Genomic DNA, 17,575 nt, shown 5'->3' on the forward strand with positions numbered 1-17,575 from the left:
TCCACACTGCCCTGCCACATGGGTTATTCAAATGTGTAAAAAGAGCAGTAATTGAAGCCGAAGGACCGGCCGGGTTGCTGAGTGACCATGAGCCCCGAACGCAGCATCTACTTATGCCTGTGTTAACGCTGTCTGCCTGTCTAACGCTGGAAATTGCTCAAAATTGCGCTATAAACCATTGGTCCTCACTTTATGACAATATTTGCATGTATTTTGTCCAGCAAATGCTTTATTAAAAAACAAAACAAAACATAAAACAAGAATATTTGGATGAAAAATGCAAGAAATTATACCACCTATTCATTTTTTTAATACAATACTTTACATTTCGTTGTCAAATGCAGTTCAGGTGAAATGCTGAAGTGAACTGTACTGTAGCTTTTCACACTCATGTTAAGGCCTCCTGTAGCTTCCCCTTTAATAGCACTTTAAAAGGTTGTATAGTCCATAACACACGCTGGTGACGCACTGCACAGTAAAGCACTTCATTTAGCCGCATCTCACAACTCTGCATTTGTCAGTCTATGGCAAGTTGGAAGTGACTTGGGGAAACTGCAGATTTATCATCCAACATTTTGACCATGGTGCTCAGTCATTTAGAGTTTGTGGGGGGAAAAACTGTCTGCATTCGCTGTTCAGGAAGCCGGGTTTTCATCTCCCCATCTGTTCACTGTGCTGGGTTCAGGGCTCGAACAATCTGCGCTAATCCTCTCACACAGACGAGAATGGCCACAACGTGAGGCCAATATGTGACTCTAATCATATTAGAGTACTAGGCATACTGAAGTGTAGCATTGTAGAGGTGTGAGCAAAAACACTGTTCATTTAAATAGTGTTCAACATCAATACAAAACTACTGTCTAGTGATAAAGGAAAGATGAAGCTGCAAAAATAATTCATGAACTATTAACAAAAAGAGAGAAACGTGTAAATGGTGTTATACCACAAATCCAATGGTCTTTTCTACAAATTCCTCTATCTTTCCCGTATCCCCCTCATCAAATCAGTATTGACAAACTCGGCTGCGTTTATATCCACGTTCAAAAATCTAATTATGAACAAATCCTCTGTTATACCCCTGATTAAATGATTTTATCCATAAATGAGATTATAGTTGGCTTTCGGTGTGCATGTGAGTGAGCCACTGAAGCAGGGCTGAATAATTTGGTAAAAATATCAATATATTTTGGTTGAGCATTGCATTTCAGAGCATAGAACATAGTAACAAGACAGAATATGTGTTTTTTTGTCACTTAAAACCAGAAAATTACAAAAAACATGCATGCGTGTGTATGTTACTATGAGCACGTTTGCATCTCCCTGAACCTGACTCCATAAAACTGCTTGTTTCCATGGAAATGTTGTTCCTTTAGCTATAATAGTGTGGCAGAAATCTAACTCCATGAAATGTGCATTGTATACATACTCAAATGAGTGTACGAGGCAGACTTCATCGTGCCAGTGTCCTTCTAAACGCTGTGGACAGTTGTTTTACCCTGACTGGGCAGAGGCCGTCCTGTCCCCTTTGCTCCAAATATCATGTTTCATCAACCCTCCAAAAATAGATGAGAACATATTTTTATATCACACTTCTCACCTTATAGTGGTAAAGTTATGCAGATGACAGGAACCAGAGAGCTTTCAAACCTCCAGGAAGTCCTCCTTAAGTCCCAAAAAGAACCGTTTCTTTTCTGAGTGGTGCTGAAGGAGCTGATTGAGCACTCTGAAAAGGCTCGTTCATGATTGCACTGTTCAAACGCCTGTTGCATGCAGTAAGTGACAGGAAACGTCGTAGAAGTCAAACAGGAGTAAAAGTAGAACAATAATAACGAGGCACTTTCTTCTAAATCCATGTAGAGAGCATTGGACAGTGGCAACAGGCCAGGTTACAGGTTACATCTGTGGACAGGTGTCAAGAAATTACACATAGATCAATGCTATTCCGTCAAAGAACATAATTCAACTTAGAATATAAAACGACACAGAAACGTCAGGCTTTGTATGGCTTGCAAGGGAAAGACCGGCCGGGTCATCAGGCTGTTGTGTGCAGCCCGATGACCCACAAGTCTCACGGCCTTTCCCCCTCTTGCAAGTGGTTTTATTTCACATTATGGATTTTACACATAATAGTCACTTTTCTCATTGGTTAACTCGACATCCAGCACTTATCTTTACAACTGTCTTGGTATTTTCCTTAGAGATAAGAGCTTGGGGAATGTTTACCTACGTTCCTGGGGGAGATGAGGGTAAACATTCTTCACCTCCTAGACTAATGATGCAGATAATAATATATATATCACACAAATACAGTAATATTATCATTATGCAGATAATATATATCACACAAATATAATCATATATTTACATTTTATTAAAACAGGCCACTCCCTTCACTTCACAATAAGAAAGCATGTTTTTTAAGGCATGACATTCTTTTAATTGAAAAATGCTCCTCAACATTCTGACTGAGTGGCATGAGAACGAGCAGCACAACAGACTAAATGTGTTTCTTTACTACTTTGCACTATATTTTCTCGGTGAAGTTTTGAGCAAAATTCTCGTTGTCGCTCCGACTGCAGAGTTTAGCTACAGTAGCTTGTTTGCGCGCTTCAGTTAGAGGTTTAGGCCACTTCAGCTGACACACAACAGTTAAGCTCCTCAACGCATGAGTCAGAATCATATTTGAAGGACAGAAAGGTAAACAGTTCAACCGTGTGTGATCCCAAAGCCTGTATCGGTGGTAACTGTGACTGTCGCTGCAGAGTTCTGTTGTTTATCTGGGTTTGTTCAACTGTTTTCCTGATTTTCTACTTTTAGATGTCAAGTACAAACTAAATATTCATTGTTATAGAGTTGTTGACTTATTTGTTATTAGACTGTAGCAGCTCTTTCACTTTAAGATGTGTTCTGAGCTCATGTGTTTTTGCCTCTCACTGCATAATCCAGAATGCAGTGTTGTCACCTGCTGAACCGCTATGAAATAAAACTGTAACTGAATCAAAGCAAGATACACGTTTAATGCCATATTATGGGACAGTCCAGACAAAGCAATAACATTTCTGTGGATAAAAGCAGGTGGCGGACGCTTTAAACGTTTATAGGTGTATTTATGATTTATTATGTGCTCAGTTGCATTATTTTCCCTGATACCACAGCACCAACAATCTATTTTCAGGTGTTTTGTTTATTATTTAGTATAATTATATTGTATTATCATATTTTTAAGTCCAAGCCTTTAACTCCACCATTACCAGTGGTGAAAAAGTGACATTTTATTTGTACTTAAGTAAATCTTAAAGTGGAAACTACATTTAAGAGTGTACTTTCTACTCCACCACATTTTGAACTGAACTGAAAAGTAAAATATTTTTTTCTCGTGGTTTTTGACCTGCAGAAATGGCTCAGGGGTTTATTTTTTAGTTTATGACAATAATACAGTTTGATGCTTTAATAGTTCTGTGTATTACTTTTACTTTTTACCCTTCACGTACATTTTTACGATGTACTTTACTTAGGTAGATTTTTGTATGTAGTACTTGATATTTTATCCTCCTTTATCTGTACTTTTACTTAAGTAACAATACTGAGTACTTCTTCCAGCACTGCTTATCACAAACCCTTGATATTTTGATTGTGTGCCAATGGAAAACAGCCATAAAATACGAGCTTTCGGGGAACTTGGCTGCTTGATTGCTCTAGATCCTGAGTTTATTTATGTCGCACAGTGAAAAATGATGCTCGCCACCTCAGTAATGCAGTTTGGACTCTTTGCCCGATAAGATTGATGATCAAAGCTGAGCCGAGGTTGGGAATTATTGTGTGAATCTTGTCCACTAAAAGCTCCCTGTTGTCCCCGTCCCTCGTGTTTCCATATGAACCACTTAATAAAAGTATAAATGCACAGTCAGCTCCAGTTCCAGATAAATTAATCATATTTTATGGCGTCAAGAGGACACCTATGGCAGAGGTTTTGTTTTTGTTCTTTTCAGACTTGAAGGGCAAGTACGTGTAGTACTTTACAAAATATTTAGTATGAAACAGTGGTTCTCAAACCTTTTTTTTTTACGGACAATGAATATGGACTTATGATGTTATTTCTGATATGAATGCTGATATCAAAGACCTGTGGGCTGTTTCTGCTCAAACTCAATATGAGCTTATTATTTTTGATGGTTTAAGCAGCTTAAGCTTAGTGATAATCTATATATTTTCATGCTGTCTGGTGAAAACAATGAGTATTCTAATTGTATTTATCGTCACAGTGTCCAACTCATCTGTCACTGTCACATTAGTGTGGACAGAGGCATAAGGGCGGTCGGAGCTCACAGCAGCTTCGCTCTGTCATGTTTTATTACACGACCTGTGTCAAACGTTACCTGTAGCTCCTGATCTGTCCAGGTTTTGCACTTGTTTTCCTCACATAGAATCATCACAGGAGTTTGGTTTCTTGTTGTTAGCTCCACGTTTAGCGTAGTTCAAATGCTCATAAAACAGTGTTCTCGCTTTCATGTGTTTCCCAAAGCCACATGTTCCATTCCCCCGCTCATTTGTCGCTGCTGAAATCAAGTCGGTACATTTTGGTGGGAAGGGGCGCCTGCTGCAAAGGCTTATGGGACTCGTATGCCCACATATGCCCGGTGGTCGAGTGGTTATGGCACAGGACGCGTATGCCTGGCTCCGAGTACAGCCGGCCGCAGTGTTGTAGATGTTGTTCCTTTAGCTATAATAGTGTGGCAGAAACATATCGCCATGAAATGTACATTTTATACATTTATACTCTTCTAGACTGTTCACCAAATAGTGTATGAGGCAGACTTCGAATCCCGACTCCGACAGTGTACTGCATGTCCTCCACTGTCTCTCTTCCCCATTTCACACTGTCACACATCTACTAAAGAAATGAGAATGTCTTTTAAGTGCTTAGCACAGTGTGAATGTGAGTAGTGAGAAAGCTCTAAGGACATGACAGCCTCCTACTAGACCGCAGAAGTTTATATCCAGGTTCTTTGTGGGCTCTCGCCATCAAAAGTGTGGCACCCAACTGAGCAAACATGGCCAATCCCCTTTTTAATTAGTCACAGCGATCTCTACCTGGCTACAACAGCAGTGGTAATGGGCTCCTGTGCAGCCGTCCTGTTGCGCCTCTCTTCCAACTTCTGACAGGAGAGGAGCAAACGGGGCTTGTATGGAGCGCTGCTAGGAACACAAGGCGTTCTCCCGACAGGATCATCATCATCAGTGTAGCCCGCTTTGAACCTGGGTTACATTAACATGAAATGACTAAACAAGAAAATAGAGCAACAGACTGACTAATGCATTGGCCTCTGCATTGGAAGAAACACCTAAAATACAAATTCACAAACATTGAACATGATCTTTATTTGTTTGAGATTGGCTCCACAAACCTGGCATATTAACGTTATTTCTTAAAGTCTAAAAGAGGTTATTGTGAACAAATAATTTCACTATAAAAGCAAATTTAATAATTGAACTCTGACTTGCTCCAGCTCAGTTTAAAATATAAGTTTTAGAATGTTGTGATGTCACGTGAACGCAGCTTATTTGATGAAAAGATAAACCAAAAGGCTTGTTTAAAATACATATAGTCCCTATTGGCTAATCCACTTGTCAATCACACCATCGGATCTGCACAATTGGCCCTCTTTAAACTTCAATTCTTGTCAATTCCAAGAAAATATTTCGACGTGACACTGGTCTGATCTATTTCATTTACGGCTTGTCAGGGTGTTGTAAGTTTTGTGTCAGACGTGTTCTTTGTTTCTCATATTAACGTTTAACGATTGGATGGATTCAAGTCTTCTCACTAAATCATTTCTATTAGAGTTTCAAGGACGGGCTATAGCATTGCACTGCTGTCCTCTGGTACGATATGTGAAGACTCCCACACACTGACGCACATATGCAGCCGCTCTGGTCAGCACCACACTGTTTCCAGCCTCCGTCTCTCAAACAGGAAACGATTACCAGCAGTAATGTGCACCATGTGGTCGCCATCGCACTTATTCTTACCGTTACATACAACCCTAAGACAACTGAGAGAAATGGTGTGGAACTGGAGTTGAAAATGATATTGGACAGGTTAAGTTAAAGGGCAGGTTAAGTTAAAGGAGCTCTTAAGCATGTTAGATTGGTTTTTCTTCATCGTTGGCTTATACTCAAATAAGTCTTTTGATTGATTGATTCATGAATGTCTGAGTAATCCTGCCTTTCCTACATGTGAAGCTTAAGTGCTTAGCTGTAGACAGTTATAGGGGGTCCTTGTAACTGCCCACAGCCCTGCACTTAGTTCATTGTTTTAATTAACACATGTTGGGAGGGTTAAAAAATGTTGCACAGCTATTTAAAAAAATAAAAACAGCAAGTTACAGTAAAGTAAGTTGATATGCCACTTACAAAGTTTAGGTGTTTTTGATCAATGAAGAAAATGTTGAACAATATAATGACATTGAGCATCCTGAGGAATACTTACAGAGATAATTATCACAGTGCAGGTGTAAGGTTGATGTGAGAAGTTTAAGTAGCAGAGAAAGCATAATTCCACTCCAGGAATTGAACCTAAGACCTTGTTTGGTAGGCAAGAGTTCTAATCACTCCACCATTGTACCACGCAGGCACCATTTGTAGCTTGGCATCAAGAAAAATGAAATTGAACACGCCATGGAATTATAAACACCACTTTTTGTGAATATTTCCCAAATCTGAAAAGAAATCATTATTCATCGTTCACCAAGAAACTGAAGCACTTGCAGAATACATTTACAACCAGATATATGTAGAATAATCATGACGCATCATTTCAATAAATTACACAATGACAAGTATTATAAACCTAGTTAGAATTTGTAAGGCATAAAGAACATTATAACACGAGCTAATTATGTTACATGCATTTGAGTGACTTGCTTTAAAGGCTGTGAACTATTGAGATACAGAAATAAGCCTGTTTTACGATTGTCTCCTCTTGTACCATTGATGTTGAAGTAAGCATAGCACCATGTAGTCAAAGAAAGAGCAGAATACATACTGCACTAAAGCACTCATCTCACGCTTTGAGCATATGGCACTGTGTTTGCATGTTTACTCACGGACTTTGGTGTTTTTTGAAGCTGATGCCATCGTCTGGAGGAGCTGCTGTGGGTAAACAACTCTGGCTTCCAAAAGACTTTCATGCAGATGCCTCTGCTTGGCCTGTTTCATTGACTGAATGACACGTGTTTATTTTATGCTAAGCTTTGTGGGATCATTACTCACAGACTAGCACAAAAGGTCATTTTATGGTTACACAATAAATAAAAACATTTCAAAGATAAAGTTAGCGGTGGAATAGACCCATCACACCAGCGTGATAGCATTACTTGAAAAGAAAACACTCCTCTAAGACCTGGATCAGCAGTGGTGTGTGCACAGAAAGGAGAAGCACCAGACACAAGGGAAAACAAGCAAACTCCAAACAGAAAGGTCCCAACAAAAGGATTTCAACCTTCAATTGTTCGTATGTCAGGAACTTTGCCACTGAGTTTGCTCTGCTGCCTTGAACAACAATACTAATATATTGCTAAAACTACCTGGTTATATAATGAATGTCATTATTTCCGCTCCAAAACACTTTGAAAAGTAAAAGAGCCAGTGTCCTGCTGTCAACTAGGGATGTAACAGTAACCGAAATATAGTGCTAATGTACGACCAAAACTCTTACAATAATCCAATCCAACTTTATTTCTATTGCACTTTAAAAACTACAGAGTTGACCAAAATGCAGTTCTCAACAGTAATGAAAAACTAAGAAAAAATAGTATAGTTACAATGTAGTAAGGCATGATATGTTGTTTACTTGCTGTGGTTAAAAGACAGCCAATCGATGCTCTAAAATGACATAGAGGGCAGAAACGTACACAAACAGATAATCAATAAAGGCCAATGTATACGCCAGTGTTTACCCGCATCTTCAAGCCCAGGGACACTTGGGTGTAATAACAGACGTAGCCTTCACACTAAATTGGTGTATGGGTGTCAGGGTGCTGGGATAAGTGGTGCCCTGTTTGCTAGACCGCAGACAGCTAAAGTCAAAAGTACAGCTGCCCTTTGCCAAAACGCTCATTAATTATGTACAAGTCTCAAAACTCCCACATGCAGTAAAATACAGGCACCCTTACAAGTTCATCATGGCTGTAAACATTTCACCTCTGAGGTATAGTGTGCAAATGGAATGACGAGGTGTGAGATGATGTGATTTGTATTTCTTAAGTGCACTATTATTATATATGTATTCTGGCATAGAACAGTGAAAGAAATGCTTTACCCCAGATAATACGTACATATCTCACTATGTATGTCCATAGATAATATATCATTATTATTGAAATGTTCTGTTTAAATTAGGCCTGACTTAAAAAAGTAAGCTTATATACAAATTGAATACATTCTTTTTTTTTTTTTGAGAAAGTAAAAATAATAAATGTTTATACTAATATTGCAATGTATTATTTTAATTTTGAAGGTAAATTCTATATGTATTCTTCATACCATCCACTTTTCTGCAAGTAATAAATACACAATAGTAATGAATGGGCTATATAGATGGTCTATATATGGTATATTGTATGGGGTATGACATAACAACATTCCTGTATCAAATAAAAATGACTAAGCAAAGAGTATCATTCAATAACCTAACTTTAATCCATGCATGTTATTGAAGCAGATCCAGGACTTGACCAGGTTTGAATTTAAGATTTTAGCCAAAACTAAAATGTACCTGACCTAATCTAATCGAATCTTGACCAGGTCTAGACCACAACATCTGAACCAGGACTATATGGTCTTAATATATTATAATGGCATCGCAACATCTGGTTCAGTTGACGCTAAAAGCATTTGTATTACTATTTAGTGCACAAAGGACAACCGCAGAGTCTGTTCCCATTCAAACAATGGGACCGTGCTGTTTTTGCCAGATTTAGTCTGCGGGTTGCCATTTGAATAGGACTGGTATTACCAACATTATTCCTTGTGTAGTTATGGACATTTCACATCTTACAAATGTTACTTGTGTGTGCTGAAGAACCAATTTGAGCAGAGCAAACACTGAATTGAATGGAGTTGGCAGTGCTTCCAAGTGTAATCCACGTCTGTAGCGAGAATGAAGTCGCCCATTATGAAAGCGTATACTCACCTCTTTCAAACTGTCTCAGTTTATTGATTTACATTATCATGGCTTAATATGTCCCACACAATTTCATTCACAACTTCTTTTCAGTTTCCTCTTAATTGTGCCATACTGCAGTTCAGGGATGGAGTTAAAATTTGATTACTAATTATGGTAATGATGGTAGTATAACTAATAATAATTTTATGTAATTGTTATTTTGTTGGTTTTTGTTTTTGTTTTAGTAAACGAGCTGCTGTTTTCTTTTTCACTCTGTATGTATTATGTGTATGTATATGTATGTATGTATATGTATCTATGTGAGTGTATTTATATGTATATGTATATATACTGTATGTATGTAGGTAGATATATATATATAATACCTTGGGCTTTTGTGTGTGTGTGTGTGTGTGTGTGTGTGTGAGGTATGTGTGCGTGTGTTTTGTGTTTAGGGGTGTTAGTGTGTGTGTGTGGGTGGGGTATATAAAGAAATGTATGTAATGAATTTGAGGAGACCCCTGGAAGAATAGCAACTGGTTTGCAGGAGCTAATGGGGATCTTAATAAACTAAACTAAACTAAACAGTGAACATAGAACCCAAGTAGACACTCCTTATTTTCAAAGGTGATAAGTTTTGCATTTAAAGGCTCGTAGCTTAGTATGAGAGTCTCTGCGTCTCTGAAATGAGCAAACTGTGACCAGACAGTACAGAGAATGTAAAGACATCTCCTATCTAGCTGCCTGGTTATGGGTTGAGCACCACAAAGCTTTAATGGATAAACAATCATAGAATCTGTTAGGTGCACATCAAGCCACACACCTCTGAACTGTAATCAAATCAAATTGTGAGATAGATTCCCACCCGTGTTCCCAATACTGTAAACCCCTGTGAATCAATTCTAATTCATTTTCACTGTATTGTGTATTTTGAGGGTCTTCGTGTCTTGAAGGCCAAGGCCCCGAAATGAACACATCTTCCCTTTTCACAGCGGTCACTTCTGTCATGTGGAATATTGATTTGGCTTGTTTGTGACAGCTCCCAGACACTGCGCAGCGTCTCGTCTCCTAGCGCCATCTATCACTGGGGCTGAAGCGTTCAAGCAAGGACCTATATGGACACGGAGTCTGCAAGCTGCATCATACAAGACTCACTCAAGCTAAATTGACTGTCAAAATGAATTATGGGTAATATGGAAAGGGGGGAAGAAGATGTTTCATGATGTGTTTTGTTCAAATGAAGCTGTGATAAGAACAACATGATGCACTAAATTTACAGCTGGTATTACTTCTTAGTTGGATCAAATAGAGGCTGTAATAGAAAGATTTATGAAGTTTGAAAAGTAATGGGTTATAATTTACTGTTGTTGACAATAGTAAAACTAGACTTTGAGGTCCAAATCAAAATCCACTTTATTTATTAACACATTTTATAAACCGTTTCCAAAGTGTAGCACGGACACAAAACATACAAATTGCTAATAATATTCAGAAACAGAAAATGTTTATTGCCAATGTCAGTGAACAAAATTCACAAACAGGAACTTGCTTTGGCAATATTCTGCAACATGGCAAAAAAAATAGTAGTAAAATATAAACTATGATAAAACAATACATGCAGTCAGAACAAGCACTGCAAATGGATAAGTGGACAAATATTATGTATAAGCAAGGCAAGTTTATTTGTAGAGCACATTCATACACAAGGCAATTCCACACAACAGGGAAAAAAAGCATTTAAATCACAAAGACATGACAGAAATCACAAAACCTTCTTTTCTATTCATTCAATTGAACAATTTGGCTGACATGAATCATGAAAAGCTGACATTTTGTCCGTGCTTAGTGATTTGCCAGATGGAAAACCACATCTATTGGACCACACTGGCAGACACTCCAGACACTCTTTCCCATATGTATGTGACATTGCCAGCGTGACAGGCGTCTCCGGGACGAGCAAATCGCTTTTAGATTGATTCTTTCCCATGTTTGACCGTCCCTAGATGTCAGCGCACTATCTGCCTCTGCACACGTCTGTGCCGGGCGTATGTTTCTTTTACCACGACACTCTCTTCGACGCCTCCACCTTATGTGTGGAGCTTTTGTATCTTTAACAACGGACCTGGTCTCGTCTGCCCCCTCACTAAACTAATATCCCAGACAAAACTCGACTAAAGCTTTTAGTTCAAACTCTTGATCAGTGGGTAAGTGCAACAGGCTCTTCCTGGACTTGGCAGTGGCCTTAGTGCTGACTGACTAACCGTTGGGTATAAAGGTATAGTAAGTGTTCAATTTGATCTTACTAGTCCCTAAAACAAACAAAAACAAACATAAATTTGAGTTTATTTATTGATTACATGAAGTAAAATGTCATCATAGCTTAATTTCCCAGTGAAAGCAAATAGAAAGCCATCAAATATGAATGATTAAAATGTTTTAATCAAAATACTATCCAATATTTTCTATGTCTACTTTTTAAGTATAAGGGTTCAATAATAAACAGGCGAACATTACTTTAAATATATTTAAAAAAAAAAAAATTGGTGGAACAAATGGAAGAACGTCAAACCCAAAAAAGACGATTCTGTTGGGCTCATTTTGATGGAATTAAACTTTGAGCTCAGTTTTGATTCTGCTCGTTACCTACACCACAAAATCAACTGGCAACAACCCCATCAACAGCAAAAAAGGTCACTTCAAAATTGGGACTAGTGGGACTATTAGAGCAAAGCAGGGCTGGATCAGGACGACACCAGGATATGAACTGGACACATCCATACAGTTCATTTCTTTGTACCAAGGATGAATGAACACATTGTAAATATCCTCCCCATCCAGCCCGCAGAACATTTCTAATTTATCTCCATTCATTTCTGATCCATATACAGAGTTTTCCCCTCGCTGCCCGGCGGTGTTTTATTAAAATGTTGTGAATTTAGGCTTATTGTCTGTGGGTTCAGTGTACAAACGGATCCTGATTCACCCCAGAGTGGATTATAGTCTTTTATCTTTAACATGCCCAGCAGCTTGATTGTGTTCTTTTATCAGATGCAAAAATTGAAAAGTTATCTTTCATTGCATTTGTACTATTCATTCAAAGTAAAATGACTATAAAGCTGCACCAGATACACTTCAAATCACTAACACAAAAACACATAGACATTGCAGACAGTTTCTCTCTCTCTGGCTTAAGACTTTTAGTTCTGATTTGGTCCTGGTTTAATTCCACCTTGTCGCAGCCCAAACATAAAGTAAAACGTTTGTACAAAAGGAAATAGCTTTATTTAAACTAACAATAGTTATTTGTGGAGAATGTGAAAGTCCATATTCATGCATTAGTAACAGTGCATGAATATGGACTTGATATGATATGAGTTCTGCTGAGACATGTTGGCTGTTGCAAAATGAGCTCACTATGTTTTATAGCATAAGCTCAGAGATAATAAACTATATATGTAGTGAATAGGGATGTGAAGAATATTAGGTGAATTGATATTTGTGATTATTCAGGTCACAATATATTCGTAAGAACCAAATTATTATGATCCTGACAAGTTTAGAGGCAAAATTAAGTATTTTTAGATCAATCTATAGAAAATATATCTAAATTTAAATAACCTTTTTGTCTTTCAGAAATGTCAGTGTCCTAAAGCTGGTCACATACTTATATAGGTAATTTTATATTTCACTGTTGTTTAGAAACAGTCTCAATAATCATGAAGAATCGTTACATCGTGATGTTTTTTCTCACAATAATCGTCACGCTACAATTCGATATCGTGAGATCCCTAGTAGTGAATCAAATGAGTTCCTTCTGATTGTATCCAGTGTCCAGCTCCTCTCTTATATTTATGTCTGTAGACACAGGACTCATGGCGGTCAGAGCTCACAACATGTTATTTTAATGCTTTATTACACTCTGCAGAGAGTCCTGACCTGTGTCTTTACCTGTAACTCCTGATCGGTCCAGCTTTTGCACTTGTTGTGATGTTTTCTTGTATTTAGCGCCACTATTAGCACAGCTCTAACATCCACAAACACAAGGCTCGGATCCAGGCCAAACTGGGTGCGAAGATTACACTCTTCCATTAAGTGTCATTATTTAACACACTTGAAATGAGGGTGCAATCACTGTTAATTGAGGTTACAATGCACCTTTTACACCCCCCTGTAGACCCGGGCCATATCTCTGACACCCGTGTTCTAGAATCAATAAAAAAAAGCCACATAATCCAAATGACATCAACGTTACATAGTGTGAAAATGACCTGTAATATATATATATAATAATAATAATGTGTGATAGGTGAGCTGTGGTGCAACATTCACACTCCCCCTCCACTGTCCCGCTGAGCTCCTTACAAAACCAAAGCAAACACATGGCAGCCTCTGTAATAAGAAATCAATACAGCTCACAAATACATCAACACATGCTATAGTGACTTTAGAGCCTGCAGTGCACAGCTGCTCTTTCTGCCTCGTGTTTTTAACTCACTATTGACTTGTGTCAATCTCACCTCATTTTGTTCTGCCCTGAAATCAATTCTTATAATACGATGCAAACAATGCTACTGTCTGATAGTGACACTGAATAAGATAAGATAAAATAACATGATAGAACCTTAGTTTATGTTGCAACGCACAGTTTAAGAACAGCAGAACTGAAACATGCTAGAAAAATATCACTAAAGGTAGAGCAAAAAACTAAACACAAATGCTTATGTAAAATGGAAAAAATATGGACAAATTTGACCAACTTTGGACTTAATGAGACAATTATGTTGGACAGTATGTGCTATAGCTTCTTTGCATCTTTTGTTTGCCTTTATTTCTTTAGCTCTATCTGTTCTGTGTGTCGTTTTTGTTCACACATTAAAAACTGTAAAAAGCAGATAAAGGGACTTATATTGTTCAAACTACTTAATACGTAATAATGAAATGTACTCTTTTACTCGATCAGTGTGTTGATGTGTGGATTTGCCTGAACGTTCCCGTGTGGTTTAGAGCTCATCTGCAGCTGTTCATTGTGTTCTGAGACAATCTGAGAATTGTGTGTGAAATTATCAGGTGGCAAACACGCGAAGCACCTGCTGCTGTCGACGGAACCGGGCGCGCTCAGACTGAACTGTGTGGGCGAGCCTGGCACCGGAGCCCGATGCAGATGTTGTATTATGTGGCGATTCCCAGGATAAATGTAGTATTTAGTGGCCATCACAATTGTGCACAGACATGAACAAGGAATGTGCTCTCCATCCATTGAGAACCAGTAAACAAGTCCATTCAGGATTGTGTTGCTCCTTAACACGTTTGTCAAAAGTATTTGTTATACTTAAACTAGGATTGGAACAACATGATCATTTGAAGTATTGATGCTGAAAAAAATCACCGTATTTTCTTTTTCTTTTTTCTTTCTATTCCTTATTAAGAATATGAGAGGTTCTTGTCTTTAAGAGTTTTGTTTTTAAGAGTTTTTCTATTAAGAGTGTGTTTTAAAGCTTCCTATAAGTTATCTGCTCTTTTACTTCTATATCTACTTGCGTTGCAACACCGACATTTCCCCATTGTCTGGACAAATAAAGGCTTATCTTATCTTAAATTGGACAAAATTTGACCTTTCCTGAACAAGCTGGGACACTCCAAAAGTTCTCTAAACAACTGGAAATGTGGTTTGTAATATTAAAATGTTTTTCCTTATCGTTGTAGTATTTAAAGTGCTATTGAGTATCAAGCCTTTTCCAACAAAATCTTCCCTAAAAAGAAGACTATTAATTAAAGGTGTTTGCTTTATTCATATGTTACAACAAAGTGTAAATATAAAGCACAGTTGCCCTATAAGTAATTGTAGTTATAATATCAAATCAAAGTCAGTTATATTGCATTGGTTCCTGGGACTTTCACACAGACTTGGACACTAACTATGCCGATGCTAACTTTTCCTCTCTGGTTCTTGCATTCTCCTCACCCTCCATTGGATTGTCTGCGGCTCGGAGAAAGCTCTTGAATCAGGCTGATAACAGTGTGGTTGTGCAATCATGTGACGATGCTTCAGACAGGAGAAGCGGCTCATGCATATGTCATCCACGGCACAACCACAGAGCGACTGCGACGGCTCTTATCAGGCTCTGTTCACTGATGATAGAGCACTGAAGTCACCTCCGAATAGCTCAACACTGAACAAGACACATGACAACTGACTTCAACTACTAGTTTACCACCTGCCGTCAAAGATTACACCTCTGAACATAGTATTGCAGTTGATGTTTATGATTGCACAGTGTACTGGGGTCTTTGTCGTTCATTCTGGCTGCAGTGATGAAGTACTCTGCTTCCCACATTATTTATTATTTGTATTTAGTTTGAATTGCAATGCTATACTGGCCATCTATTTGAATGTGGGTTTAAAAGGGCACATGTTGAGTAGGAGTGTCTTTGCCATTAGTGCTCATTAAACAAATGTATTCAGTGTGATGCATTTGATTATCATTGTGATTACCATTGATTTTTATATCATCTAGCTTCATTTGAATGAGCCTTCATGGTCTTTTATTCTCCTTCTGTCTTACAAGAAAATAGCCTTTTTCCGAACAAAACAACAACTTGAAATTGCCCTTGATGAAGTACATGTTCGGTTGATGACAAAAAATGCTTTTATCGCTCTGAAATTGTAGTCTTATTTTGAACAATGATCGCTGTGGTTCAGAAGAGTATAGTCATTACTTACTTCACCACCAAAGTGACTGCATGAAATCCTAGTTTGTTATTTCCCCTGCCACTCAGTGTTTGTTACTAATACTTACAAGTACTTTATGTATTTAAATTACATTAAAGGTCACACATAACCATTTGAAGTAACTAAATACATGTGTCAGAAATACTTTTTCAGAAGACTCATGTTAGTAATAGTAGTTAGAGTAACAGTATTCCAGTCGCTGTACCGTGGGGGTTTCCAGAATACAGTCACTTTCCTCAAATACATGTTGGTACTTCATGATATACTTTTGGTATATACTTCTGTTCACTGCACATAAAGTAACACACAACTGTATCACAAAACACTCCCAAACAACAACAAACACCAGCAGAGCATTTCAGCACCACAAATTAAGAAGTGGTTTAAAGAACATACTAGTGTTACGCATTAGTGGGAAATACGTGTAATTAATTCACAGATAAAATACATTGTTATTGACGGATGTTAAATGTGCATAAACTTATACTGTCAGGTAAAACACCTCTAAGTCAGAGAGGAGCCGCGTGCCACCTTCAACGATAATGTGCTGGTTAAAAACATGTTTTAATGTTGTGAAGGGAGGAGTTCTACTACAGACGCCTGTGGTCATCCAGACCCACGGGCACAGGCCATAGACAAAGGAAATGTTGATGTTGAACGCAGTCTGCAATGCCTCATTATAAGAACAGGCCCAAAAACATGACAGTAATGTGCAATTTGGAGACCACAGTATCTCCAGAAACAAGTGAAAAATGTGCACTTTAACATGTCACAAAATACTCAAAGTAGAGCATTTTCCCACAGAATTCAAACGTCTCAAGACTTTGTGCTTCCCCATTTTTCTTCCCCATGTTCCCAGGTAATTACTTTCTCAAGTCACTGAAAACACGATCAAAGTTCACCTTTCTCAGTTATTTTAGTATCTTTACTTGCTCATCATTCTTTTGTAATGATCTAGTTTCAGGACCAATTCACTTACACAATTTGAATCAGATTTTTAACATTGATTTGCTCTTTTTTTTAATACGATTTGTAGAACATGAGCAGTGCCTAGTCAAGGTGGTCCAAGGGATGTAGGCTACAATAACCAATAAACCTGATCATAATACGCACTACTAAGACATGTTTCTACTTAAATGATGAAACCAACAGAAAAGGCTTTTTTTGTGACTCAAATGTGACTGATGTCCCAAACCTGACTCGAAATAAGCCTGGACAAAGCACTTGAGCTAAAACATACACAGAGTTAAAGCAGCGGGAAGAAGTCAACAAAACTCAAGCTACTTTGGACAAATACCAGATTTCTGAAACACTAATTGCATTCCTTTAGTTTCTCTGCCGTTCATTATTTCTGAAGGCTGAGTTATTACACCTGGCACTAAACCATGTAAACCACTAATATTCCCAACACGACAGCAGCTATATTTTGTCTTTGCTGCATTAGAAAAAAGAAATCACATCATCTTTTTATACGAAAATGTCACATATCTGAATTCTTCTGATATCTGCTTCACAAAGTCTTGAATCAGACCCATCGGACCAACGTCAGGGCCACATTATAGTTTGGGCAGAATCAATACGTAAATCACAAAACTCGGTGACGTCGCTGGACATAAAACATACTCTTTTAGCAGACTATTTAAGTTTTGAGCAGAGGGAAGCGCTTTGTTTATTTGTGG

The 17,575-nt window shown here is 38.0% G+C and overlaps 1 protein-coding gene across 1 annotated transcript in view; it reads left to right on the plus strand.

Moving 5' to 3' along the window:
- Nucleotides 1-17,575, plus strand: part of tacr1a (tachykinin receptor 1a) — a 68,074-nt gene that overhangs the window by 33,733 nt on the left and 16,766 nt on the right. The window lies entirely within an intron of this gene.

This window comes from Eucyclogobius newberryi, unplaced genomic scaffold (assembly GCF_026437365.1).
Source record: "Eucyclogobius newberryi isolate DKJ021-1_F unplaced genomic scaffold, fEucNew1.0.hap1 SCAF_6, whole genome shotgun sequence".
Taxonomy (NCBI): Eukaryota; Metazoa; Chordata; class Actinopteri; order Gobiiformes; family Gobiidae; genus Eucyclogobius; species Eucyclogobius newberryi.